Source organism: Crocuta crocuta, unplaced genomic scaffold, assembly GCF_008692635.1.
Source record: "Crocuta crocuta isolate KB4526 unplaced genomic scaffold, BGI_CrCroc_1.0 scaffold132, whole genome shotgun sequence".
Taxonomy (NCBI): domain Eukaryota; kingdom Metazoa; phylum Chordata; class Mammalia; order Carnivora; family Hyaenidae; genus Crocuta; species Crocuta crocuta.
In genome coordinates this window covers 3,264,281-3,289,761 of record NW_027528611.1, presented here as the reverse complement: position 1 = coordinate 3,289,761, position 25,481 = coordinate 3,264,281, and the positions used below count along the sequence as shown (strand labels likewise).

At 47.2% G+C, this 25,481-nt stretch overlaps 1 protein-coding gene across 2 annotated transcripts in view; it reads left to right on the top strand.

Moving 5' to 3' along the window:
- PPARD (peroxisome proliferator activated receptor delta) overlaps window positions 1–25,481 on the top strand; it is an 83,024-nt gene that overhangs the window by 1,091 nt on the left and 56,452 nt on the right. The window contains exon 2 of one of the 2 annotated variants that reach the window (XM_077754914.1): window positions 2,723–2,806. The exons of the other annotated variant lie outside the window; for it this stretch is intronic. The gene's annotated coding sequence lies outside the window, so the exon portion shown is untranslated. The remainder of the gene's footprint in view (window positions 1–2,722; window positions 2,807–25,481) is intronic. 2 annotated transcript variants of the gene reach the window in all.

Sequence of the window (25,481 nt, the reverse complement as noted above, 5' to 3'; positions counted from 1 at the left end):
CCTCATCCAACTCTTTTCCCCTTCCAGGAAACAGGGCTCAGCGTCTTTCCACCCTTGATGTACCCAAGCCCAGTTACACCATGTTACTGCAGATTATCTGTGTCCTCACTCCCACCCTTCTCCCTGTGCCCCATCCCAAAGAGCTAAGAGAAGTCTCCAGAAGTTGTGCCCCAGAGAGTGCCTTAACCTTTTTCCTCTGTTCTGTCTCCAAGACATTTTTTTTTCCCTGCTCTAGTTGAGTTTTGAAATAGATTGCCAGCCCGATAGCCCTGGGGGCCGGCAGGCGGCTGTCCCGTTTGTTATTGGTCACCTGAACCAGCTTCTGATTTTCACTCATGCGTCTCTGACCCACTGAGTGTGAGGGCCTCTGATGTCAGTCGCTGAGCAGATTCTCTTGAAGGTTCCTCTTCCTCCATTCTCCTTGAGAGCTTAATTTCCTGCTGACCCAAGAGGGAGGCAGACCTTAAGTTCTGTTCCCTACGCCCTGTCAGGTGAATATCTGCCTGGGAAGGTTGTGGGGCTGTATCGGTTAGAGGGTGTCAGGACTTTGAGTTACTTCCGGGCACAGAGATGTCCTCTCTGGACCTAGAGGGCCCACCATCTTCCCTGTGTGTCTGGGTGTTTAACCTTCTTGTCTGGCAGAAAGTTCGTTTCAGATGCTTTCAATTTGAGCTCCTTTATTTGGCACTGGTCCCCCGGAGAGATCTTCGGGAAATAACGTATCCTCTGTTTCTTCCCAATCTGATCTTGGAGGACTCTGAAAGCATGACCTGCTCTCACATTCAGAAATGAAGGCCTGTTGTTTCACCTGGCTCTGGGTTGTCTGGGTCTCCTCTTTTGAGGATCGTGCTCTCTGTCTTTGAGCCAGAAATGGACCCAGAATTGGCCACCTTCAGGAGCTGCGGTGGAGAGCCAAGTGAACCAGCTTAGACCAGACTAAAGTTTTAGAGTTCTCTTGTGCACTGACCCTTTTCTGTGAAAGGACTAGGATTGTGGACAGCTGAGCCAGTGCCTTCTCCTCTGCTGGCCCCGGAGCCCCTTCCTGAGCAGTACTTGTGTGGGTTTGGGGCAGAATGGACCAAAATGGATAGCCTTCTTCCCGTGGAAAGCATCCCTCCAGGGTTTGAATAGGTCATTCTGATGAGGCGGAGGTTGTGTATTTGGCACTAAGTTAGTCCAGTCTCTGGCTCCCAAGGACTTGACCTGGCTCTTTGAGAGGTTTGCCACACTGCTTAGCCGTTAGTGGTACTCTCCACCCAGGCAGCGGGTGAGACGTGCTTGAGAAGAAGGCAAGCCCGGTCCTTCTGCAACAGCCCGGACACCGGCAGCTCTGGCTGGATGCATCCCTGCGGTTCGTCCTCCCTGTGGCCTTTGTGGATGGTCAGGATGATCAGTTACCAAGTTCCCATTCAGTGATTTTTTTTTTTTTTTTTTTTATTTGCAGAGTTTGGGCCAGCCTTCTCTGTTTTTCAAAGGTGTAGGCAGACAGGCCCCTGACGTTCTTCTACAGAGGCTGTAGCTTGTCAGCTCCTTAGTTTAACGGACTGATCTTTTATTTGGCTCCCTTTCGTCTCGCCTCTGCACCGCTGTTTTCCTTCTTTAGTGTGTGCCTCCACCCTTTCAAGAAGAATGGCCCCTACCCGGCCGGCCTGTGGTCCTTCAGATCTCTTCCCTGAGGGCCTGGTAGAAGATAGCCGGTGTTGTACGCTGGCCTAGGAAGCAAACAGGCTTCCCCTTTGGATAGAGTGCAGCCGTTCTGGCCGTTGTGCAAGCTGTCCTGGGGGCGTGCGGATCCGCTCTCCCAGGAGGAGTTGGACCTGTGGCTTCTGAAGACTTCAGCTGTATAGCCCGCCACCGAGGCCCACCTCCCAAGGTGTCCCCGCTGCCTGGGAAACTCAATTGCAGGGCCCTCCGCCGGTGCCTGAGTAGGGCCTGGGAGTGCCAGGAGCTGCCCCCCCGCCCTGCACTGTCCACACTCTTCTTCCTACCTACCCGGCATTCCCACGGACCTGGTCTGGCCTGCCAGGCTCTGGCCCGTATCGGGTCAGAAGTTCTGGGCATGACGGTGCCCTGCTGTGTGCCGTGTCATCCCACATTGCACGGTGGCTGCCTGTCCAGTGGCTTGAAATCTCCTGAGCATTTTTCTGTGCCTTTGGGTCCAGGGGGAGGAGCCAGCGACAGCAGCTGGGGTTCACTGCGTCCGAGGAGAGCCGGGCACTTGTTTGCGCCTGGCAGGGAGGAGGTGGCCTCTCGCATCAGGTTTCAGGCATGTGGGCCTTCTTCCTTGGCAGATGGCTCGCGGCCTTTGTAACGCAGAGGCTGGTGATTGGGGTGTGACTCTAGTCCTGGTTCCATGCGCTTGGGTCAAGGACTGGAGCATGACTCAGGGCGTCTCCGTTCACGAGCTGCCACCTGTGGGGGGGTGTGGGGCTCCAGATCCTTCCTCCGGTTGCCAGCTCCTTCTGCTCCACCCCGGTAAAATCAGCAAAGCCGGTGTCTGCTTCTGTGGAAATGAGCAGACTACTTCCAGTAGGGTTGGGAAATATTTGCTGACTCAGGCTCAGCATAACAACACCTTGGGGGTGTGAGGGGGGTGGGACAGGGAAAGAGCCAACTTGCTTGGGAGCACTTTGTGAGCCCTAGTGTCAATTGTAACATTAAAGCTGCTCTTCTGAGCCCCGGTGCCTCTCAGCTGAAGACTGGGTTTCTTTCCACCCTGCAGCGTTGTGTGGTGTTTTGGGCATGCACGCGGCACTCACGCAGTGGCTTCTGTTCACCGACAGATGAGGACAGATGCACCAAAGAGGTAATCCCGTTTTCCTTGCACAGCGACCTCTGACAACAACCGACACATCCCAGATTTAGGCTCCTGGCCCCAAAGAGGAAATGATTTCACTAGGGCCGAGTTCCCACATTGCAGGTGTGTCTGTTATAACATTTGGTACTCGTTGCTTACACATAGTGGGCGTTTATTAAATAATTATTAAAGATCTGTGGCTTATGTAGTTTTGGGGGGAGCACTGAGATTTTTCACCTTTACACCCACCAAAACATAAACTCCCCAAGGGCCGGGACTGACTTTGTTGCCTGTTGCATCTTGGACTGCTTCGCCCGGAGGCGATGCTAAATAAATACTTGTTGAATGAATCAGTGTACAATCAGTGTGGGTGCCAGGCCACGAAGATGGTGTCTGTCATTCTCCTTCATTTATGCAACAGACATTTTTGAGTGTCTGCTATGTGCCAGGCACAGTACTAGACACTTGGGGAATGATGATAGTTAAAAAACAACAACAACCCAGATTCAGTCGCCGTCTGATGGGTCTGTAGTTGGCTGGCATACGTGAGAGCTGGGCACTGAGAAGCAGAGCTGTTTTCTTCCGTCTCTGCTGGCGTAGCAGGTCGGCACAACGCTCCGGGCTTCTAGTGGCTGCTTCCCTGTTTGTTCTCAGGATGCCCGGCAGATTTTACAAGCTCTCAGAAGGGGCTCTCCAGGGGACTCAATGTCATTGTCCCAGCTATCTGGGAGGCCGGGCCATGGTGAGGCCCCTGCCGGGGGCCAGGGGAAACACGGGCTCCCATCTGATTTGTCGTAATCTCTGAAGTTCAGTGGTCCCAGCAGCTGTTTACGAGCTTCACTTCCCTTTCTCTGCCTTTAACACCCTGTGGGTTTTCCTGTTGCCAGACAGGGCGCCGAGCCCATATGTCTGTCAGTCTGGGGGGGTCAGGTTGGTTGTGGATGTTGCAGGAAGGCCTCAGGCGGGGACCCCTCCTGTTGTCAACCCCGCACCAAGTCCTTTCCTCTGAAGGAAATGTGAACGAGGAAGAAGGGGGGTTTGGGAGACTTATGAGGTTCCCCGAGAGGGGATAAGGTAGAACTTCCCCCTCAGGGGAGACAGCTGCTGAGTTCATTGCTCTGTCATTTGTGTCAGCAGCAGCTAGTCACAGTGGCAGCCATCGGACATGTCCAGCGGCCACTAGCCCAGTGTATCCCTAAGCTCTGAGCTCCCAGTCGTCCTTAGTTTCCACTGGCAAAAGGTGAGGCCGTCAGATTTTTCAGTGCTAATCTCAAAAAACTGTGGTTTGGTTGTTACCTTTGTCTTTCCCATCTGAGGTACTTTGGTGGGTCAGGTGCTGTGACAGATGTTTCAGAAACGGTCCTTGGCTGCTCCCATCCCCCAGGTGTGTTGGATCTAGCTGGGGAGAGAAGACATGTGCACAAAAAGATTTTGAGGGGCGCCTGGATGGCTCAGTCGGTTAAGCGTTCGACTCATGATCTCAGCTCAGGACATGATCTCATGGTTTGTGGACTCAAGCCCCGCGGCTGGCTCTGTGCTGACAGTATAGAGCCTGCTTGAGATTCTGTCTCTTCTCCTCTCTGCCCCTCTCCACCCCTTCTTTCTCAAAATAAATAAACTTTTTTTTTTTTTTTTCTAGGAGAGAGAGAGAGACAGAGTGTGAGTGGGGAAGGAGCAGAGAGAGAAGGAGACACAGAATCCTGAGCAGACTCCAGGCTCTGAGCTGTCAGCACAGAGCCCGACGCGGGGCTTGAACCCACGAACCGCGAGATCATGACCTAAGCGAAAGTCGGACGCCTAACCGACTAAGCCACCCAGGCGCCCCAATAAATAAACTTTAAAAAGTTTGTCAAATACTTAAATCTAACTTATAATTTAAAATTTGTTACTCTTGGGGTGCTTGGGTGGCTCAGTTAGGTGTCTGACTTCAGCTCAGGTCACGATCTCACAGTTTGTGAGTTCGAGTCCCGCATTGGGCTCTGTGCTGACAGCTCAGAGCCTGGAGTCTGCTCAGGATTCTGTGTCTCCTTCTCTCTCTGCTCCTTCCCCACTCACACTCTGTCTCTCTCCCTCTCAAAAATAAGTAAACATTAAAAAAAGTATATTTATAATTTGTTTTTTCGTTCAAGTAAAAAAGTTGTATCATGAAAAAAATGGCTAGTTTAGCTTACAGCTTAATCTCACAATTGTTTTTTCTTGAGATAACCATGTAACTCTTGTTTTGTTCCAAAGAATACTTAAAAGCTATGTTTAAATGTCAAAAAACATGAAAGGAAGTCAGTTTTTATTGTCTCATTTAGGACATTCTTTTTATAAAATTGTTTAATTCTAGAGAGAGAGAGGAGAGAGGGAGAACCCCAAGTAGGCTTCACACTCAGCATGGAGCCTGATGTGGGGCTTGATTCCATAACCCTGGGATTATGACCTGAGCCGAAATCAAGAGTCAGATCCTCAACCGACTGGAGCCACCCAGGAGGCCCTCATATAGGACATTCTTAGGGGAAATTGATAATTTATGATCTTTTATCATTCTGTGAGTTGACTGGCTCATCTGGGCAGTTCTTAGTTGGGATATATTGCCTCAGTCAAATGGAGGCTGGGGCAGGAGTCATTTGAAGGCTCAGCCGGGCTAGACATCCACACTGGCTCATGCACATGGCTGGCACTGGATGCCAGCTGTTGACTAGAGTGCTTGCATGTGGCCTCTGCACGTAACTTGGTCTTCACAGCATGATGGTTGGATTCTGCACAGAAACATCCCAAGACGGAGCGCACCGGGAGATCCAGGGATAAAGGGCAAGGCTTCTTGTGACCTAGCCTTGGAAGTAACACAGTGTCAATTCCTTTGTCTTTTCCTGGTCTTGGGACCAGTTCAGATGCAGAGGACTGCACAAGGGTGTGGATATCAAGAGGCCTGGTTCATTGGGAGGGAGAGCGGGCTCCTTGGAGACCGGCTACTACTTCTTTATTAGCGTCCCTTTTTTAATTTTTTTAAAAAATTTTTTAATGTTTTCTTTATTTTTGACAGAGAGAGAGACAGCATGAGCAGAGGAGTGTCAGAAAGAGAGGGAGACATAGACTCCAAAGGCAGGCTCCAGGCTCTGAGCTATCAGCAAAGAGCTTGATGTGGGGCTCGAACCCATCAACCGTGAGATCATGATCTGAGCTGAAGCCGGACGTTCAACTGACTGAGCCACCCAGGTGCCCCTGTTTTAGCATCCCTTATATGAGGTAGCCTGGTCTGTATATATGAGTAATACTTCCAGGAGAAAAGCGTATCTTCTCACTTTTTTCCTGGAAACTACTATTAGTTAGGAAATTCCTCGTAGGTTGGGAGAGGTCATTGAATGCCAGGTGAAGGAATATGCACTCTTGTGTTTTTTGGGCAGTTGGTAAGCATTGATGTTTTGGAGCAAGGAATGATTGTAATATTGCCTTAGAGGTGGATTGAATGGAGAAAGAGTGGAGGTAGAGAGGTGAGGTAGGAATCTGAGCTCCTCTGATTTTGATTTCAATCCTTCAGCCACACAGATGGCTGGAGGAGCCCCTTCCCCCTACTTATTTGGGGATGTTGATGATACACGGGAGAGATCAAAAGGTTCACAAAGGGCACAAGGCATCTAGAGTCAGGTTTTATTGTCAAGGCACATTAAAAAGTTAATAAAAGGAAAAAACATTAAAAAATTAGTAAGAGGAAAAGAGAAAAGACAGTTAATAATAAGAACAGACGAAAGCTTCATGGAGCGCCACTAACAGTGTTTCAGATACACCTCTGTTTTGCTCTCATGGACCATTAGGGAGCGAGGAGAAAAGTGAGAGGCAGAAAGAGGGGGACAAATTAGAGATGAGTAGGGAGCGGGGAAGAAAAGGGAGTCAAAGGGGAAAACGGCAAAAAGAGTTTGGAGGAGGCTGAGATGGAGGAGCCACTCCAGACTGGAAGCGACTTGTCTGCAGAGTGGAGCACCTGCGGGGCTCCTTCTGTGCTTCCTGGGGGACTCTGGCCTCAGGTGTCTACAGACACCACATGCTCTTGCCCAGTCTCAGTAGCTTTTCTGTTTGAGAAGAGACCATGGGAAGAGCTGGAGTGGATTTGGTGTTGGATGGACCTGGGGGCCATTCAGCTCTGGTACCCTAGGTGACTTGGCGACTGAAAAGACCCTCAGGCTGTGCTGAGGCTCCAAGCCCCGTTTCTGCCGAACTGTGTTCTGAGGTGGTGAGCTGCGGAAGAAATGCCTGTCTGAAGCACTGCCTTCCCTGAGTGGCAGGCTGTGGCTCCGGGGGCCCAGCCTCAGCACGGAGAGTCCGCAGGTGCTGAGTTGATGTTCTGGGCAGTGCATTGTGACCCCTCCCTCCCCTCTAGTCCAGTCTTCAGAGCCTAACTTGCAGCCTTGCCGTCAGCTCAGCAGCTCTCCAGGGACCGTTACCAAATTCCCCACGGCCAGTAGTGACACACCTTTGCAAGAGCTCTCTCAGGAGAGGATGCTGGAGGGAGAGGCTCCCCGGTGCTCTTGCTTTTCAGTTCGTCTCTGTACTGTTAGACGAACAGGTACCTAAAAGCAGATTTTCACTGCCTTCGCTTGTAATCGGCTGTAACACCATGATCCTGTGTTACCACTGCTTTTGGCACTTCCCCATCCGAGATTTGTAACCTCAGAGGCACACGTTTTTGGCTCCTACACCAATGGCAGTGCAGGCCGACTTTGCTCTCCCAATAGGCAGCATCAGCCAAGCAGGCCACCCTGCAAACACAACACCCTCCGCAAAAGTAGGCCGTCCCTCAGTTTGCCAGAGCCCAGAGCTTTCCCTGTCATCCTCTTTTCCGAACAAGCAAATGTGGTGTCCTTTCCTCAGTTTCCCTTAATTGCTTCAAACATTGGCTTGGTCATGCCTCTGGTTCTGTCTCCTTTAGCACCAGGTTTCTCAGCTCCAGACATTTTGGGCTGGGTAATTCTTTTTTGTGAGTTCGAGTCGAGAGAGAGAGAGAGAGAGAGAGAGAGAGAGCGTGAGTGAGCGTGCATGCAAGCAGGAGAGAGGCAGAGAGAGAGAATCCCAAGTAGGCTCTGCGCTGTCAGCAGAGGGCCGGATGCAGGGCTTGAGCTCATGTACCATGAGGTCATGACCTGAACTGATACCAAGAGTCAGATGCTTAACAGACTGAGCCCCCCAGGTGCCCCTGGGCTGGGTGATTCTTTATCGAGTGGGCTGTGTATTGTAAGATGTTTAGCATCATCCGAGCCTTCTACTCCACTAGATATCAATAGCACCTCCCCCTGCCAGTTGTGAAAACCAAGAATGTCTCCAGACACTGCCATGTATCTAGGGGGCAGAAACACTCCTGGTTGAGAGTCACCTGCTGCATCACTTCGCCCACTAAATATTTCTGGCCAGCTGGGTCCACTGGTGAACAGCACATCAGTAAAACCAATACAGTAAGCGTGTAGTTCTTACCATTGGAAATGTATCCTTCTCAGTCGCCTCACAGGGCCCTTGAGGACTTTGGGGAGCAGTAAAATAAAGGACAATGAGCAGCATGTTGCAACTAAGTAAGAAGCTGTATGATGTCTGCATAACAGAGGGACAGTGTCCAAGTTGTAAAGCAATCTCCTGGAGTGGTTGTGTTTCTTGTGTTTTGCTCTTCCCAGTCTTTTGGTATCTGGGCCAAAGCCACCTTCCTATAGCTCCCAGAGGTGCCATGCAGGATACAGTTAGCAATGTGTAGCATGTGGACTGTCCTTAACCTGTCCCTTCCTGGTGTCAGACGTTACCAGCCGACTGTGCTCTGATCACAGCACTGTTCCTCATCAAACCCACATGGGTCCTCAGAACCCTCTACCCACGGCAGTTCTCATGAGAGAAGGCTTACGTGCCAACCCTGATCTTGAGTTTATTTGTCTGGTCCAGCTTTGGAAGCTGGAGAGGGAGCAGATGCTCCCCCGGACCCCCTGGAGGGACGTGGCCTTGCCAATAGCCAGGTTTTGCAGTGAAACTAATTTTGGACTTTCACCTCCAGAACTATAAGAGAATAAATGTGTTTTAAGCCACTAGGTTTGTAGTAATTTGTGACCATGGCAGTAGGAAGCTACCTCTAGGGCTCATTTGCCTGCAGGCACAGGTGGTGACTTGGCTGGTCCATGTTTTTATTTTAAGGCAGCCTTAGAGCGTCCCTTAGAGCAGTTTGAGATTCTAGGCCCTGCCTTTTCCCAAACTAATATTTGAAACGATGTGCTCTTTGGGGGAACCTTTTTGGGAGTTCTTAGGAATAAAAAAGAAGGCCTCAGGTAGAGTCTGATCCTTGCTTTTGGAAGTCACCCCATACCTTCGATCAGATCAGTAATAAAGGGTTTCTTTCAGACTGTTGAGGATCCAGGATTAGTGTAAATCTCATTCCACTTCCATCTTCCACTCATTAATAGGCATTTATCGGGTATCTCCTTTGTGATGGGCATTGGGGGTGAAGGACTGAACAACGCAGATAAGTAAGTCTCCTGCTCTCATGGAGTTTATGGTGGAGAATGAGGAAAGAGCCAGAACTGTGTAATGAGCAGGTCAGATGGTGATAGATGCTATATCAAAAAATAAAGCAGGGGGGTTTCTGGGTGGCTCAGTTGGTTAAGTGTCTGACTTCAGTTCAGGTTATGGTCTCGTAGTTCATGAGTTCAAGCCCTGCATCAGGGTCTGTGCCAGCAGCTCAGCGCCTGGAGCCTGCTTCAGCTTCTGTGTCTCTCTCTCTGCCCCTCCCCTGCCCATGCTCAGTTTCTCTCTCAAAAATAAATAAACATTTAAAAAAGTTTTTTTTTTAAAAGCAAGAAAGAAGTAGTAGCACTTTTAAATAGAGGGCTTGAGGAAGGCCTTACTGAAAAGGTAATCTTAAGGCTCAGAGAGGAGAGTAGGCCATGTATGGAAAGAATTTTATGGGAGTGAGGGAAGGCAAGTGCAAAGGCCCTGAGGCAGGAACATGGCTGGGTGTTTGAGGAGTAGTCAGGAGGCCAGTGTAGCTGGAGTGGAGTGAGGGAAGAAGAGAATAGAAGGTGAGGTCAAAGAGGTGACTGGGGCCAGATCACCATTGACCTGGAAGTACTATAAAATCTCTTACTTCGCCTGGCCCTTAGCCTCTTCCTTCCTTTTCTCCTCCCTCCACCCTTCAGTCTTTATGCCTCTGTTCCTCAATTCCTTTCCATAGAATATCTGTCACATCATACCTAGGGCATATCAACAGGTAAACATTAAACTTAATGTTTACTTAATGTTAGAAGAGGGAGGAGAAAGCATTCTCCTCTTTCTGAATAATAAAAACAGTGTGGAGCTGTGTTCCTGAGATGCAGCCTGGCCGCTGTGCTCTCCCCAGGCAGTCCTAAGGGGCTTCACTTCAGTTGCCCTCCTCCTCAGCCCCACAGGGCCCTCCAGGCCCCCAGGCCTGCTACTTCTTTGCACTCCACTCCTCCTGGGCTACTTAGTGTGGATCCCACAGCTGCGTACCAGCCCACTCCTCCCCCTGCTTTCCTCCAGGAGCGGCACCATAGCCTGCCTTCTCCCCCACTACTCAACCAGGTGGCTAAGGGCTGCTGCCGGAAGAAGAGAGCAAAGCGTGCAAGCTGGTGCCACTGTACATTGGTGGCTACTGCTTAGGTTCTCAGCAGCCACAGGCCCACCCCCACCGTAGTTCGGAGCCCCTCACTCTCCCACTCCTGGGAGTGGCCTTTCCAAACCTCAGGACTCTGCCTCCTCTAGGTCCTCATGGTGTGGCTTGGGTTTCTAAGAATCAGATCCGTAAGGGTCAAGTAAGCCCAGCTTGAAAAGTCATACTGTTCCTGGATAGTGACCCCATGACAGTTCCGGTGCTTTGGCAACTTTCCAAAATGACAGTCTGTCAGTAGTTCATGGTAAGCTTCATTGTCACCTAGGGGTCGGTTACAGATTGTCCCCATAGATTAAATCCTCCATGCATGTGTCCCTGATTTTATAGTCCAAGCCGACAGCTTTAAATAATGACATCGAATTGATTGTTACCATCTCCCAAATGAAAATCACTAGGTGAATATATTCCCCAACTTAGAATGCATCCAATCAAAATTGTATTATTCCAGTCTTGTTTTTATTGTTACAGTGTATGATTTCTATGACGTTTCTTTTTTTTGGCATCTTAATGCCCCAGTGTATTTACATCTACTTACAATTTGCCTTTCATATCCGTACAGCATGTCACCTTGTAGAAAAATATTTTGTCCATTTTCTAGCCCATTTCCTGATGTAGGAGACTTCTCTGCAGCCAGGCCAAGGGCTGTCTCCGTCCCTTGCCAGCCTAGGGTGGCCTTGTCTTCTCACGCATGACCAGGACCATCGGTTTTTGATTCCCTTTTGTACCCCCAGCCCAGGCAAACAGCCACGAATGCCTCTCCTGAGCTGTTTCCAGCACTGTCTGCCTAAATGCTGCTTTCCCTCTGGGGGCCGTAGCCTGAAGCTTGCCTCCTTTCTGCCCTCTCTGTCCACTGTGAGAAAGAACCGACCCATCCATCTGATGTTCTCGATGAATCAGAGATCTTGCTGAGTCGCGAGGGAGCAGCCTACACCTCCCAGTCACGTCCTCCGTCCTGATGCGTGTTCATTAGCCACGTTCAAAGATCATCTCCCCAGAGGTGCCTGGGTGGCTCAGTCAGTTGAGCGTCCGACTTCGGCTCAAGTCATGATCTCACGGTTTGTGGGTTCGAGCCCCGCATCAGGCTCTATGCTGACAGCTCAGAGCCTGGAGCCTGCTTCAGATTCTGTGTCTCCCTCTCTCTCTGACCCTTCCCTGCTCACTCTGTCTCTCTCTCTATCTCTTGGAAATAAATAAAACATTAAAAAAAAGATCATCTCCACAGTAACGGGCTCCTTGACGGGCCAAGCGTCTTGTGCAGAGATGCTCACCAAGCACTTGTCAGATGGGAGGGTGATTGGATGGCCAGCCCAAGCGGCTTGCTTCCTAGAGTGGCCCTGGCACTAACCTATGCCAGCTCCCTGTCTGGGGAGGCATTTCGTGGGGCAGCAGCCAGACATCTGTAGAAGGAAACTTCCCTAGTTACTGCTCTTCCCTGTGGTTGAAGCTCAGCGGGAGACAGCTGAGGTTTTTGGTTTTGGCAGTCTTTCCCATTTGCCTCCTTCTCTCCACTTCCTCCACCAGGGGTCTGGTGAAGCTCCCTTCTCGTACCCCTGACTCAGCACCTATCGTGGTATATTATGGAGGAGTTCTTGCTTGCATTCTAGCTTCTGATATCTGATTGTGAGTTCTTTGGAGAGCTGGGCTCACCGGTGCGTAATGGCCTTTCCATTCCCAGCCGAAGTCAGTAGCTGTGGCCCTTAGGGGTTGAAGGCCACTGTGCTAATCATGCCCTGTGTCACCTTGTTGAATCCACACAGCCCTGAGAGGTAGGAATCATTATACCTCTTTGACAGATGAGGATGTGGAGGCTCATACTGATCAGGAAAGTTGCCTAAAGCCACACAATAAGTGGCAGAGCTGAGGTTTGAACCCAGGTGTGTAAAGCCGTGCCTTTGATCATCACACAGCAGGGCCTCCCCACAGAGGACAGCGGGTTGAATCTAATCCTTCAGTACCCGCTTGGCTGGCCAAGCTGATGTTGGCTTCCAAGAACGCTTCCTGCTTTCGAGCACGGCCTAGTGTCCTGTGGGTCACTGAGCAGAACCTGACGTTGGCCGGCTTTGGAGCCCCCTGCAGAGTCTCGTTTCAGGTCCGTGAGAAGGGGAGGCCCTGAGAATGGTTGTATTCAGTGCCACCCTGGATCTGCTTCTAGGCAGCAAGCAGCCTCCTAGAACCAGAAGAAATAGCCAGATAACTGGTGGGCCAGGTGTGTAGAGTGGAAGGGGCTTGTAGGAGGAAAAAAACCAGTCTCTGATCTGAGTGATCAGTCAGCCTGTTTTCAGTCATGTGAAGGGAGAGAAGAAAAAGAAGGTGACCCAGGTGTGCACCTATGGAGAGAAGAAAGGAAGGGAAGTTGCCTTTATTCATATTCTCCCTTGGGCCAGATGGCCTACCGTGGACGAGCTCATTCCCCTTCATACCAGCCTGCCAGAGGGAGGTATTGGTGTCCCATTGAACATATGAGGCCGTGCAGGATTCGCAGAGCTTAAAGAGCCCACTCAAGTCACACACCTACCCAGTGACGGAGCTGAGGTTTAAGCCCCTTGGGCCCCCTGTGCTTGTCAGTTCAGTGACTGCTTTTCCTGCTCATGTCCCCATGGCCTGGGCTTTGCGAGCACTTGTGAATGTGTGCCGGTATCCACCCTCAGGCTGTGAGCAGAGGCTGAAGCATAATTAGGGCTCTGAGTACCTGTCCTACTCAGCTGCTTGCTTCCTACCTAGACCAGCAGGACACTGGGCTCAAACCAGCAGGGCCTTATGTTTGTCCCCTTTCTTGTACCTTGCCATCCTTGGTTTATTTTTAGAGAGCTATTTATATTTCTGCTCCCACTTCCTGGCTAGAGGCAGGGGTTGGGGTGCAGGGAAGGCTTTGAGAATCAGAAGAGACAGGCCTAAATGGCATCTCACTGGTGTCCTCGGCTGGGCTCTGGGGACTGTGCTCCCTTGCCTGCCTTAATGGCCCCTCCTCAGGCCAGCCGTAGGCCCCGGGGATCTTGGACAGAGGGACAGTGGTACTCCTCATTTCTTTGGTTCCCCAGAAGGGAAGGAGCTTTCCCCTGAAGCAGAGCAGGAAGTACATGTGGCACCCTTCATATTTTTAGCTCACTGGTTCTTTCTGAGGATAGGACTTACAGGGAATTTGGGGTACTGGTTGAGAGCCAGAATACGTGGGACTGAGTTCTGGCTCCACTAGTACCTTTGGGCAAGTCGCTTTATGCCTCCATGGCTTCCTCATCTGTAACGTGGGGGAGATAACTATAAATCCTGCCCCTCAGGGCTGACTTGATTAAAAGCGCTCCTACTTGTAAAGGCATAGGTGCATCACTCATTGAGTGTTGATTGTTTTATTGTCAGCGTATCTCTGGACCCTAGGCACTTAGCAGCTTGGAGTGGATGCCCGTACATGTTCCTTGGTGAATAGAACTTCAAGACTATTTCTTTTCCTGTTCTCTTCTGAATGTTGGTTGGAGTGGATGTTGACTCCAGTCAGTCTGGGTCGGCCTGCAGGAGCCCAGAGTAATTCCCACAGCAGCTTCCTGCAGCCCACCCCCTCCAGCCCTTACCTGAGCCGTGGATGAGACAGCCAGGTGAAGTGAGGAGCCTTCCAGCCTGAGGATGTCAGTGGCCCCCACCCTGTTTTTACTTTTGCACCTTTCTGGCTTTTGGTTGTGAGCTCTGGAGGGCTAGGGGTCTGGATCCCATGGGTGCAGACACAACCAGGTTGTTCTGGGTCCTTGGGCCCAAGGTTTTGAAGGAGGGGTTTGCCACTGGCAAGCCGTTTAGCTGGTAACTATGAAAGACATCTTTGGAAATTTGTCCTTGGGGGCTTGGAAATTAATCAGGTACCACCAGTGGCCAGTGTAATGGAATTTGGAAGACAGCCTTTTTTAGGATGTGGAGCTGGCACTCAGGCATAAGCGTTTCCATGTGTGTGGTTTTTAATTACCTTAAAATGTTTTAATTATATAAATAATGCTTATTCATAATAGACAGAAAACACTTAAGTCATGGGGGTGGAATGGGCAGCATGCATTATTATAGTCAATAACATTGCGTTACAAATTTGAAGGTTGGTGAGAAAGTTAAATCTCAAAGTTCTCATCACCAGAGTGGGGAAAATTGTAACTTAGTGTGGTGACAGATGGTAACTAGACTTATAATGGAGATCATTTTACAATGGATGCCGATATCTAATCATTATGTTGTACACCTGAAACTAATGTATGTCGGTTATACTTAAAAAAGAAGATGCAGCTCAATACTGAGAATGAAATAAAAGTCATACATAGTCATACCATCCATAAGTGACTGCTATAAAGTTTGGTCTATGTTCAGATTTTACTATGACTGTGTGTACTTATTTTTTTTTTCTTTCGGAAATGGGATATTATATAACATTCAGTTTTCTGACTTGCCTTTTTAATTTTTCAGGTCGTTTCTTTTCCTTTTTTATTTTTTTTTAGTGTTTATTTTTGAGAGGGTGAGATAGACAGAGAGCTAGTGGGGGAGGGGCAGAGACAGAGGGAGACCCAGGATCCGAAGCAGGCTCCAGGCACTGAGCCATCAGCAAAGAGCCAGATGTGCGGTTCTTACTCACAAACCATTAGATCATGACCTGAGCCTAAGTCAGACACTTTACCAACTGAGCCACCCAGGCGCCCTGAGAAGGAAATATGTCTTGATGAAAGATGCTCCTCCACCTAGGCCCTGCTCTTTCCATGAACTTGTGCCTGGTCTGCTTTCCCCACCTGGCAGTGCCCAGGCCAGGTGGTTTGACAGGTGTGGCATGTCTGGCCCTGCTGGCACCTGTGTTTCGCAGTTGCTCCATGGCACCTCACTGGGCAGTAGGCAGGGATCTGAGCATAGTCATCAGGCATAGGGAAGATGTTCCCAGCACCCTCAACAGCTCAGATTCCGTTCTAGAAAAACAGTTCAGAGCCAGGGAGAAAATTGAAGATCAGGTGTTCTGGGAGGAATAAGCTATGCCTCCCCTTTACTTCTAACAGAATAAAATGAGATCTCTGGCACTAGGCGAGGAAAAGGTCTATCTGAGCCCTGAGGGGGAGTGTGACTTGGCATCTCAGCATTTTTTCTGGGCCACTCTGGTTTGCACACAGGCTGGTGTTGCGTGGCGAGGCCAGCAATTCATGATTGTGAACAGGATGACTTCTATAAGCTGTGTGTTCCTATGGGCCTGACTGGATCATACTGGTTTTCCTGTAGATCCCAGTCTTGGTGCAACCTGGCAGTACCCTCTGGGCCACAGAGCAGGGTAGCTTCCTGAACATCCCCTTAAGCGCGCACCGCTTCTCTCCCTTCCCCCACTCCTGAGCTATAATTAAGTTCCTACGTGAAACCGAATCCCTCAGCTGACACACGCTGGTAACTGCAGTCCTGGTCATTGGGCAGCTCGTCTGGGGTGACTCCTGGGGCTGCTGTCTCAGCCTCCAGATGGTCTTGGGTAGGTCTGTGGGAGGTGGAGACTTGCCAGGACAGGGGTGGGTCTACAGAGGCAGGGGCGGGCCTTGCCTAGGAATCCAAAAGTGGGAAGTCAGGGGAGTGATGAGAGGCTGGTGAGCAGCCAGTGTGAGTCAGGAGACACAGAGGTGGAGGAGACAGACAGGCTGCCTTGCAGGGTGAGAGGGCATGGACGGGGCCAAGCTTTTCAATTAAAGCCCCAAGGCAGAATGTGAGCAGTTTGTTTCATTTTGCATTGTATATATTTCTCTAGCATTAAAAAAATTTTTTTTGATGTTTATTCATTTTTGAGAGATAGAGCATGAGCAGGGGAGGGGCGGAGACACACACACACACACACGCACATGCACACGCACACGCACACACACACACAGAATCCAAAACAGGCTCCAGGCTCCAAGCTGTCAGCACAGAGCCCAGTGCGGGGCTCAAACTCACAAACTGCGAGAGATGGTCTGAGCCAAAGTTGGACGCTTAACCGACTGAGCTACCCAGGCACCCTGTATTTCCCTAGCATTTTAAAATTGAGAATTATTTCACATAACATAAAATTCACTACTTTATTTTTTTATTTTTTAAATTTTTTAATGTTTATTTTCTTTTTTTTAATTTTTAAAATGTTTTATTTATTTTTGAGAGAGAGAGAGAGAGCATGAGCAGGGGAGGGTCAGAGAGAAAGGGAGACCCAGAATTCGAAGCAGGCTCCAGGCTCTGAGCTGTTAGCACAGAGCTCAAGCTGGGGCTAGAACCCAGAAACCAAAAATTCACTACTTTAAAGTGTGTTTGTCAGGGGGCTTGGAGGTATTCTCTGTTTGATGGCCTCTAATTCCAGAACATTAGTGTCACCCCAAAACAAACCCTGTACCCATTGGTAGTTATTCCCCAGTACCACCCTCCCCTCTGCCCCTGGCAAGCACTAACCTATCTCCCTGGATTTCCCTAATTTGGACATTTTATATAAATGGAATCACACGATGTGTGGCCTTTCATTCAGCATAATGTCCAGGTTATTCAGTGTACTTGCTATGTAAGTAATGTGCAATGTACTCCATTCCTATTTATGGCCAATTGACATTTTACTTTATGGAAAATACCATGTTTTGTTTATCCTCTCAGCAGCTGATGGACATTTGGTTTGTTTCCACTTTTGGAACTGCTGTGAACATTCATTTACAGGCTTTTGTGTGGACATATGCTTTAAGTTCTTTTGAGAAAATACCTAGGGATGGAATTGCTGGGTCATGCCAGCTGTGACATTTTGAGGAGCTACCCAAGTGGCTGCAGAGTGCTCTCACTCATTTATTTATTTATTATGTTTATTGGTTCTTAATTTTTTATTTTTTAAAAGTTTATTCATTTATTTTTGAGAGAGACAGAGGGAGAGAGAGAGAATCCCAAGCAGGCTCCGCATTGTCAGCACAGAGCCCAGTACAGGGCTCGAGCTCACCAACCATGAGATCATGACCTAAGCCAAACTCAAGAGTTGGATGCTTAACCGACTAAGTCACCCAGGCGTCCTGTATTGGCTCTTTATTTTTAATTGTAAAATATACGTAACATAAAATTTACTATTTTAGCCATTTTTTAAGTGTACAGTTCAGTGGCATTGGGTTTATTCACACTGTCATACAACCACCACCACCACCACACATCTCCAGACTTTTTTTCATCTTGCAATAATGAAACTTAGTAAATAACCTGCCCCGCCCATCTCGCCCCAGCCCCGGCAACAACACTTTCTACTATGCATTTGACTACCCTCAGTATGTCATGAGTGGAATCATCCAGTATTTTTCTTTCGTGACTAGCTTAGGTCACTCGACATGATGTCTTCAGGGTTCATCCACGTTGTTGATTATGACAGTTTCCTTTTTTAAGGCTGAATAATATTCCACTGTGTGTGTAGAATCCACGCATACCTCATTTTATTGTGTTTCACTTTATTGTGCTTTGGATATTGCTTTTTTTTTTTTTTAATAAGTCAAGGTCTGTGGTAACCTGGTGCAAAGCAAGTCTCTCAGCACCATTTTTCCAACAGCATTTGCTCTCATGTCTTTGTGTCTCATTTTGGTAATAATTGCAATATTTTATTTTATTACTTAAATTTTTTTATAACTGCAATATTTTAAACTTTAAACTTTCTCATTTTTGTTATATTTGCTTTGATGGTCTGTGTGATCGGTCATGATGACTGGCTGAAAGTTCAGGTGATAGCACTTTATAGAGATAAAGTATTTTGTAATTGAGGTATGTGCCTTTTTAAAGACATAATGCTGTCACACACTTAATGGTTTACACCATAGTATAAGCATTGCTTATTTGTCCTGGGAAACCAAGGAATGTTTGCCTCACTCTGTGGTGACGTGTGCTCTGGTGCAGCAGTCTGGAACTGAACCTGCCATATCTGTTAGGTATGCCTGTAGCACGTTTTGTTGATCCATTCATCTGTTGATGATCCGTTCATCCTGAGCTTTCACCTTTCAGCTGTTGTCGATGTGCTGCTATAGGTATGCATGTAAAAATATCTGTTTATGTCCCTGCTTTCGGTGTTTTGGGGTATATACCCAGAAGTACAGTTGCTGGATCGTATACTAACTTTATTTTTAATTTTTTTAAGGAAGCACCATACTGCTTTCCATAGTGGCTGCACTGTTTTACATTCTCAACAGGAACGTATACCCTCAACGAGTTCCCATGCCTTACTTTTGATCAACAATTTGACTGAGTATATAGAATCCTTAGAATTTTGAAGTCAGTGCTCCATGTTTTAATACAAATGATGACGTTAACTGGATTCTAGGTACTTTGTAAGTAAGTAATCTGCTGTTTTTCCTCTTTGAAAGATGTAAGGATTTTCTTTATTCTTGGAGTTCAGGCATGTCACCAGGATATAGCTAAGTATTTTTGGACTTTTTTTTTTTTTAATGTTTTATTTATTTCTAGGAGAGAGAGAGAGACAGCATGAGCAGGGGAGGGTCAGAGAGAGAGGGGGGCAGAGACTCTGAAACAGGCTCCAGGCTCTGAGCTGGCAGTCAGCACACAGCTGGATGCGGGGCTCGATCCCACGAACCGCGAGATCATGACCTAAGCGAAAGTCGGACGCTTAACCTACTAAGCCACCCAGGCGCCCGCTTTTGGACGTTTTCTATTATTTGTTTTCCTTCAATGTCTCTATCCTCTGCTTCTGGGACTCTGTTTAATAGACTTTGGACTTTTGGACTTCTTGGTTCAGTTCTAGTGTGTAGAATATACGATTGATTTTTCAAAAATGATCATTAACATGCAGTATTATGTTAGTTTCAGGTGTACAGCAAAGCGATTCTCTATATACATTACAAAGTAGTCACCACAGTTTCATCACCATCTGTCACCATATGAATATTGTTACAATATTATTGACTGTATTCCCCGTGCTGTACATTATATGTCCTAATCATTTTATAACTGAAAGTTGTACCTCGGCACCTATTTTGTCCATTCCCCCCCAACCCCCTCCCCTCTGGCAACCACCAATTTGTTCTCTGTATCTATGAGTCCCTTTCTGTTTTGTTTGGTTGTTTTGCTTTTTAGATTCCACATATAAGTGAAATGATATGATATTTGTCTTCCTCTGTCTAACCTAGTTCACTTAGCATAGTACTCTCTAGGTCCATTCATGTTGTCGCACATGGCAAGATTTCATTCTTTTTTACGGCTGAATGATACCCATTGTGTGGAATATCAATGAACACTTAGGTTGTTGTAAATTATTGTAAATAATTTTTTTGTAAACATTATTGTAAATAATGCTGGGATGAACATAGGGGTACGTAGGTCCTTTCAAATTAGTTGGATAGATACCAAGAGGTAGAACTGCTGGATCATATAGTTGTTCTACTTTCAATTTTTGAGGAACCTCCATACTGTCTTTCATGGTGGCTGCGCCAAGTTACATTTCCATCAACGGTGCACTAGAGTTCCCTTTTCTCCACACCTTTGCTGACACTTATTTCTTGTCTTCTTGGTAATAGCCATTCTGACAGGTTTGAGGTGATATCTCATTGTGGTTTTGATTTGCATTTCCCTGATGTTTGATGACGAGTGTCTTTTCATGTGCCTGTTGGCCATCTGTATGTCTTTTTTGGAAAAATGTTTATTCAGGTCTTCTGCTCAGTTTTTAAACAGATTGGTGTTTTCTTCTTTTCATTTTCCTGTTGTATGAGTTCTGCAAGTGTTTTGAATGTTAACCTCTTATCAGATAATATCATTTGTAAATATTTTCTCCCTTTATGTTGCCTTTTGTTTTGATTGTTCCCTCTGCTGTGCAAAGGCTTTTTATGTATTTATGTATTTATTTATTAAAATTTTATTGTTGAGAGAGAGAGAGAGAGAGAGCACGGGCAGGGAAGGGGCAGAGAAGATGGAGACACAGAATCATGAATAGGCTCCAGGCTCTGAACTGTCAGCACAGAGCCCGATGCAAGGCTCAAACTCATGCATGGACCGCAAGATCATGACCTGAGCCCAAGTTGGATGCCTAACCAACTGAGCCACCCAGGCACATCTCTGCAAAAGCTTTTTAGTTTGATGCAGTCCTGTTTATTTGTTTTTGCTTTTATTGTCCTTGCCTGAAGAGACGGATCCAAAAACAATATTGCTGAGACCAGTGCAAAAGAGCTTATTGCCTATGTTTTCTTCTAAGGAATTTTATGGTTTCAGGTCTTACCTTTGAGTCTTTAATTGATTTTGAGTTTATTTTTGTATATAGTTTAAGAAAGTAGTCCAGTTTCTTTTGCATGTAGCTGTCCAGTTTTCCCAACACTGTTTATTGAAGAGATTTGTCCATTATGTAGTCTAGTCTTCTTTGTTGTAAATTCATTGGTTGTATAAGTATGGGTTTATTTCTGGGCTCTCTGTTCTGTTCCATTGTTTGTGTGTCTGTTTCTGTGCCAGTACCATACTGTTTTGATTACTGTTGCTAGTGTAGTTTGAAATTTGGCAGCATGTTACCTACAGCTTTGATCTTTCTCAAGATTGTTTTGGCTATTAAGGGTCTTTTGTACTACTATACACATTTTAGGATTATTTGTTCAAGTTCTGTGAAAAATGCCATTGGTATTTTGATAGGGATTGCATTCTTGAGTCTGTAGATTGTTTTGGGTAGTATGGACATTTTAACAATATTAATTCTTCCAGTCCATGAGCATGGTATATCTTTCCATTTGTGTTGTCTTCAGTTTTTTTTTCAGCAATGTCTTGTAGTTTTTAGAGTACAGGTCTTAAATTTCATTGATTAAATTTATTCCTAGGTATTTTATTCCATTTGATGCAGTTATAAATTTTCTTAATTTCTCTTTCTGATAGTTCATTATCAATATACAGAAATGTAACAGATTTCTGTATATTGATTTTGTATCCAGCAACTTTACTGAATTCATTTATTAGTTTCATGGTGTAGGCTTTAGGGCTTTCTTTGTATAGGATCATGTCATGCAAAGAACGGCGGTTTCATGTGTTCTTTTTTTTTTTTAATTTTTTTTTTTTTTTTTTTAATTTCCAGGAGAGAGAGACAGCGTGAGCAGGGGAGGGTCAGAGAGAGAGGGAGTCACAGACTGAAACAGGCTGTAGGCTCCGAGCTGGCAGTCAGCACAGAGCCCGACACAGGGCTCGAACCCACAGACCGCGAGATCATGACCTGAGCGAAAGTCGGACGCTTAACCGACTGAGCCACCCAGGCGCCCCTCATGTGTTCTTTTTTTAAATTTTGTAACGTTCATTCATTTAAAAAAAATTTTTAATGTTTATTTTTGAGAGAGAGAGAGTGAGACAGAGTGTGAGTGGGGGAGGGGCAGGTAGAGAGAGGGAGACACAGAATCCAAAGCAGGCTCCAGGCTCTGAGCTGTCAGCACAGAGCCCAACACGGGGCTTGAACCCACGGACCATGGGATCGTGACCTGAGCTGAAGTCGGATGCTTAACTGACTGAGCCACCCAGGTTTATTCATTTCTGAGAGAGAGAGACAGAGAGAAACAGAGGGAGACACAGAATGTGAAGCAGGCTCCAGGCTCTGAGCTGTCAGCACCGAGCCCAACAGTACCAGAGCCCAATGCTGGGCTTGAATTCACAAACTGTGAGATCATGACCTGAGCCAAAGTCGGACGCTTAACTGAGCCACCCAGGTGCCCCTCACTTGTTCTTTTCTAATTTGGGTGCCTTTTATTTGTTTTCCTTGCCAAAATTACTGAGGCTAGGATTTCTAGTACTGTGTTGAATAAAAGTGGCGAGAGTAGGCATCCTTGTCTTGTTTGTCATCTTAGAGGAAAAGCTTTTAGCTTTTCATCATTGAGTATAATGTTAGCTGTGGGTTTGTCACATATGGCCTTTTTTATATTGAGACACGTTTCCTTTATTCCTACTTTGTTTTTATTGTATGTGGATGTTGAATTTTGTTTGATGCTTTTTCTACATCTATTGAGATGATTCTATGATTTTATCCTTTATTTTGTTAATGTGGTGTATTATGTTGATTGATTTGTGAATATTGAACCATCCTTGGAATAAATCCCACTTGATCATGATATCTGATCCTTTTAATGTATTGTTGAATTCAGTTTGCTGTGTTTTGAGGATTTTATTATTGATTTTTATATATTGATCTTCTGTTGTCCAACCTTGCTGAGCTTATTTATTAGTTCTGATAGGGCTTCCTTTTACTGGGTTTCTTAGGATTTTCTATATATAATGTTATGCCATCTGCTAAAAGAGATAGTTTTACTTTTTTCCTTTCTAATCCAGATAACTTTTATTTTTTCTCTCTCTTATTTGCCTTGGCTAGAATCTCTAGTACACTATTGAATAGACATGGTGAGAGTGGATGTCTTTGTCATAGCTTTCAGTCTTTGGAGCTGTTTTTTTTTTAATAGGTAATTATCGACATACCACAAAATTCAGAAGGTATTCCCTCTTTCCCTCCCCTGTCTCTCACCTGCCCAGTACCACCTCATGGAGGCAGCCCTCCTGGTCACTTTTATTTGTGAGCATGCCCCTATGTATTTTCTGTTATCACACTATTTTCAAGCAGATGGCTGTCTGCCCCTTGCTTCACATATTGTATCCTGCACCTCCTGGCACACCTGTACACTCTGGAGCTTCCTCCTTCTTTTTCACTGCGCCCTCCTTTGCTATATGAGTATGCAGGTGATTTCCAGTCTTTTGCTGACGTGAATAACCTTGCCACGTGTCATTTTGTACACAGATGAATGGACGGTGTGAGAGGCGCAAGGATGGAGACCTGCTTGGGAACAGTGTTGGTGGGGAGAAGGGAATGGCTCCCAGCAGAGGCTAGTTGATGGCGCGTTAAGAAAGTCTCAGGGTGAGCACTGGCACATGAGGTGGGCCCTGAGGGCTGGAAAGAAGTGCAACAGGCTGAGATGTGGGAAAGACAAGTGTGAGTCAAGGAGCAACAGCTCTGATATGCTCGGGGAAATCAGGAGTATTGGTTTTCTGTGACCTCATAACACATTACCCCAGAGCTTAGTGGCTTCAGGCGACATTTATGATCTTGCAGTTTCTGTGGGTCAGGAGGCAGGTATTATGGCGAGCAATTTTAGAAGACCACCCCCAGGAGCAAGTTGTAGTGAGGACGGGATGGACTGGAGCAGGTCTGCGTGGCAGGATGCAGCCATTATTGCAGATAATCTGACACGCTTGGCTGAGAAGTTGGGCAAAGTTGGGATTGATGTGAGGACAGCGGGAGCCAGCGGAAGGCCTTTGAGTAGGAGAATGACGTGGCAGCTGTCACTTTAGACAGTTAATCTGCCAGCATCATACTAGAGGGGTCAAAATGGAGAGAGATACCGATTAGGAGATGTCTGTATTAACCTTAGTGAGAAGCTGCAGGCCCGTAGTAACGGTTGCTTTACGTTGAGCACTTTCTCTGTACTATATACTTTGGCTGCATTTTTTCTTATCTTTGAAACAACCACAGATTTAATTTGCAGCTGAGGCGACAGCCTCTGAGAGATATAAGACGCGTGTGTATGGGCCACGGCTGGTAAGTTACAGAGCAGCACTGAGGTCTGCCTGGCCTTGAAGGTGGCCTTTTGGTGGCCATGGGGGTGACTGGGGAGGCCTTGGCCATTCCTGGGTACTGAAGAGAGAGGAATCTTGAGAGGGTGACTTTTTGAACCCAGGTGGCTAGGACAAATATGACACTGTAATAGGAAGGAGAGAGACCAGAGGGGACACTGGTGTGGTGGGGGAAGGTGAGTCATCCTTGGAACATTGGGCACTTGTTGACATGGTCCCTCCTGTTTGTAGGGCGATCGTAAATAGTCGCTGTTCTTTGTATATGAAGATGTGCCCTTGACCGAAAAGGGCTCTACAGGTGGGAGCTTGTTGGTGAGAGGGTACTTACTGTGCGGTGGTTGTTTGAACACCAGGGCTACACGTTCTCTCGGCAGCCCGTACGCTCTGTGGTGGTTGCTCTGCCAAAGCCTGCTGGTTGGAGCAGTCACTGGCCAGCCCCGATTCGAGGAGGGGAACAAGACTCTACATTTTTTTTTAATGTTTTATTTATTTCTGAGAGAGAGACAGCATGAGCCGAGGAGGGTCAGAGAGAGAGGGAGACACAGAATCCGAAACAGACTCCAGGCTCTGAGCTGTCAGCACAGAGCCCGACGCGGGGCTCGAACCCACGAACTGTGAGATTGTGACCTGAGCTGAAGTCAGACGCTTACCCTACTGAGCCACCCAGGCGCCCCTAGACTCCACATCTTGATGGGAGGAGTGGCAAAGGGATTGGAGCCATCTTTAATCCGCAGATAGCCAGTCGTGGAAAGCAGGGATTTGGACTCAAATCTGTGTGACTCAGCTAGACATCTTTCTGTCACACCATGTCGTGCCCCTCTCTGCTTCTGATTCCTTGGGGGCTGCAAAGCCTGCTGGCGCACATATGTGTTGTCAGAGGGAATGATTCTTCTTTTGGTCTCCCAGAGTAGAAGTGGCACTGGTTACCCCTTTTTCCCAGGTTAGCATCCAAGATTACTGAGCCTGAGAGAACCTTCCAAAACAAGACTTTTTTTTTTCGTAGGGGTTTGCTAGCTGCCTCCCCAGACCCCGGGGCTCATTGCTAGTGATGCATGGAATTTCCCCACGGAGTTTCCCTTTCTGCACTTCGTAGCCTTTCCAGCCACAGCGCTGGTCCTGGGGGATCCTTGTGGTGTTGCAGCTGGATGTACGGGCTGGCCTGGTCGCTAGCTGTCCCTGACAGTATCTAGTCCAGTGATTCCCAGACATGGCTCATTCACCAGGGAATTTTGGAAAAAATGTAGATTCCTGGGCTTTGCCTCAGACCTCTTGAATTAGAATTTCCAGAAATGATATCCAGGAATCTGCATTGTAAAGCTCCCCATTGACTTGAGGGGGTGGCCTGATTGGGGAACCACTGACTTCTCAGAAAGGTGCCTTTTTATAAAAAGAAGAAAGAAAGAAAGAAAGAAAGAGAGAGAGAGAGAGAGAAAGAAAGAAAGAAAAGAAAGAAGAAAGAAAGAAAGAAAGAAAGAAAGAAAAAAGGTGCCTTCTTTTGAGGTC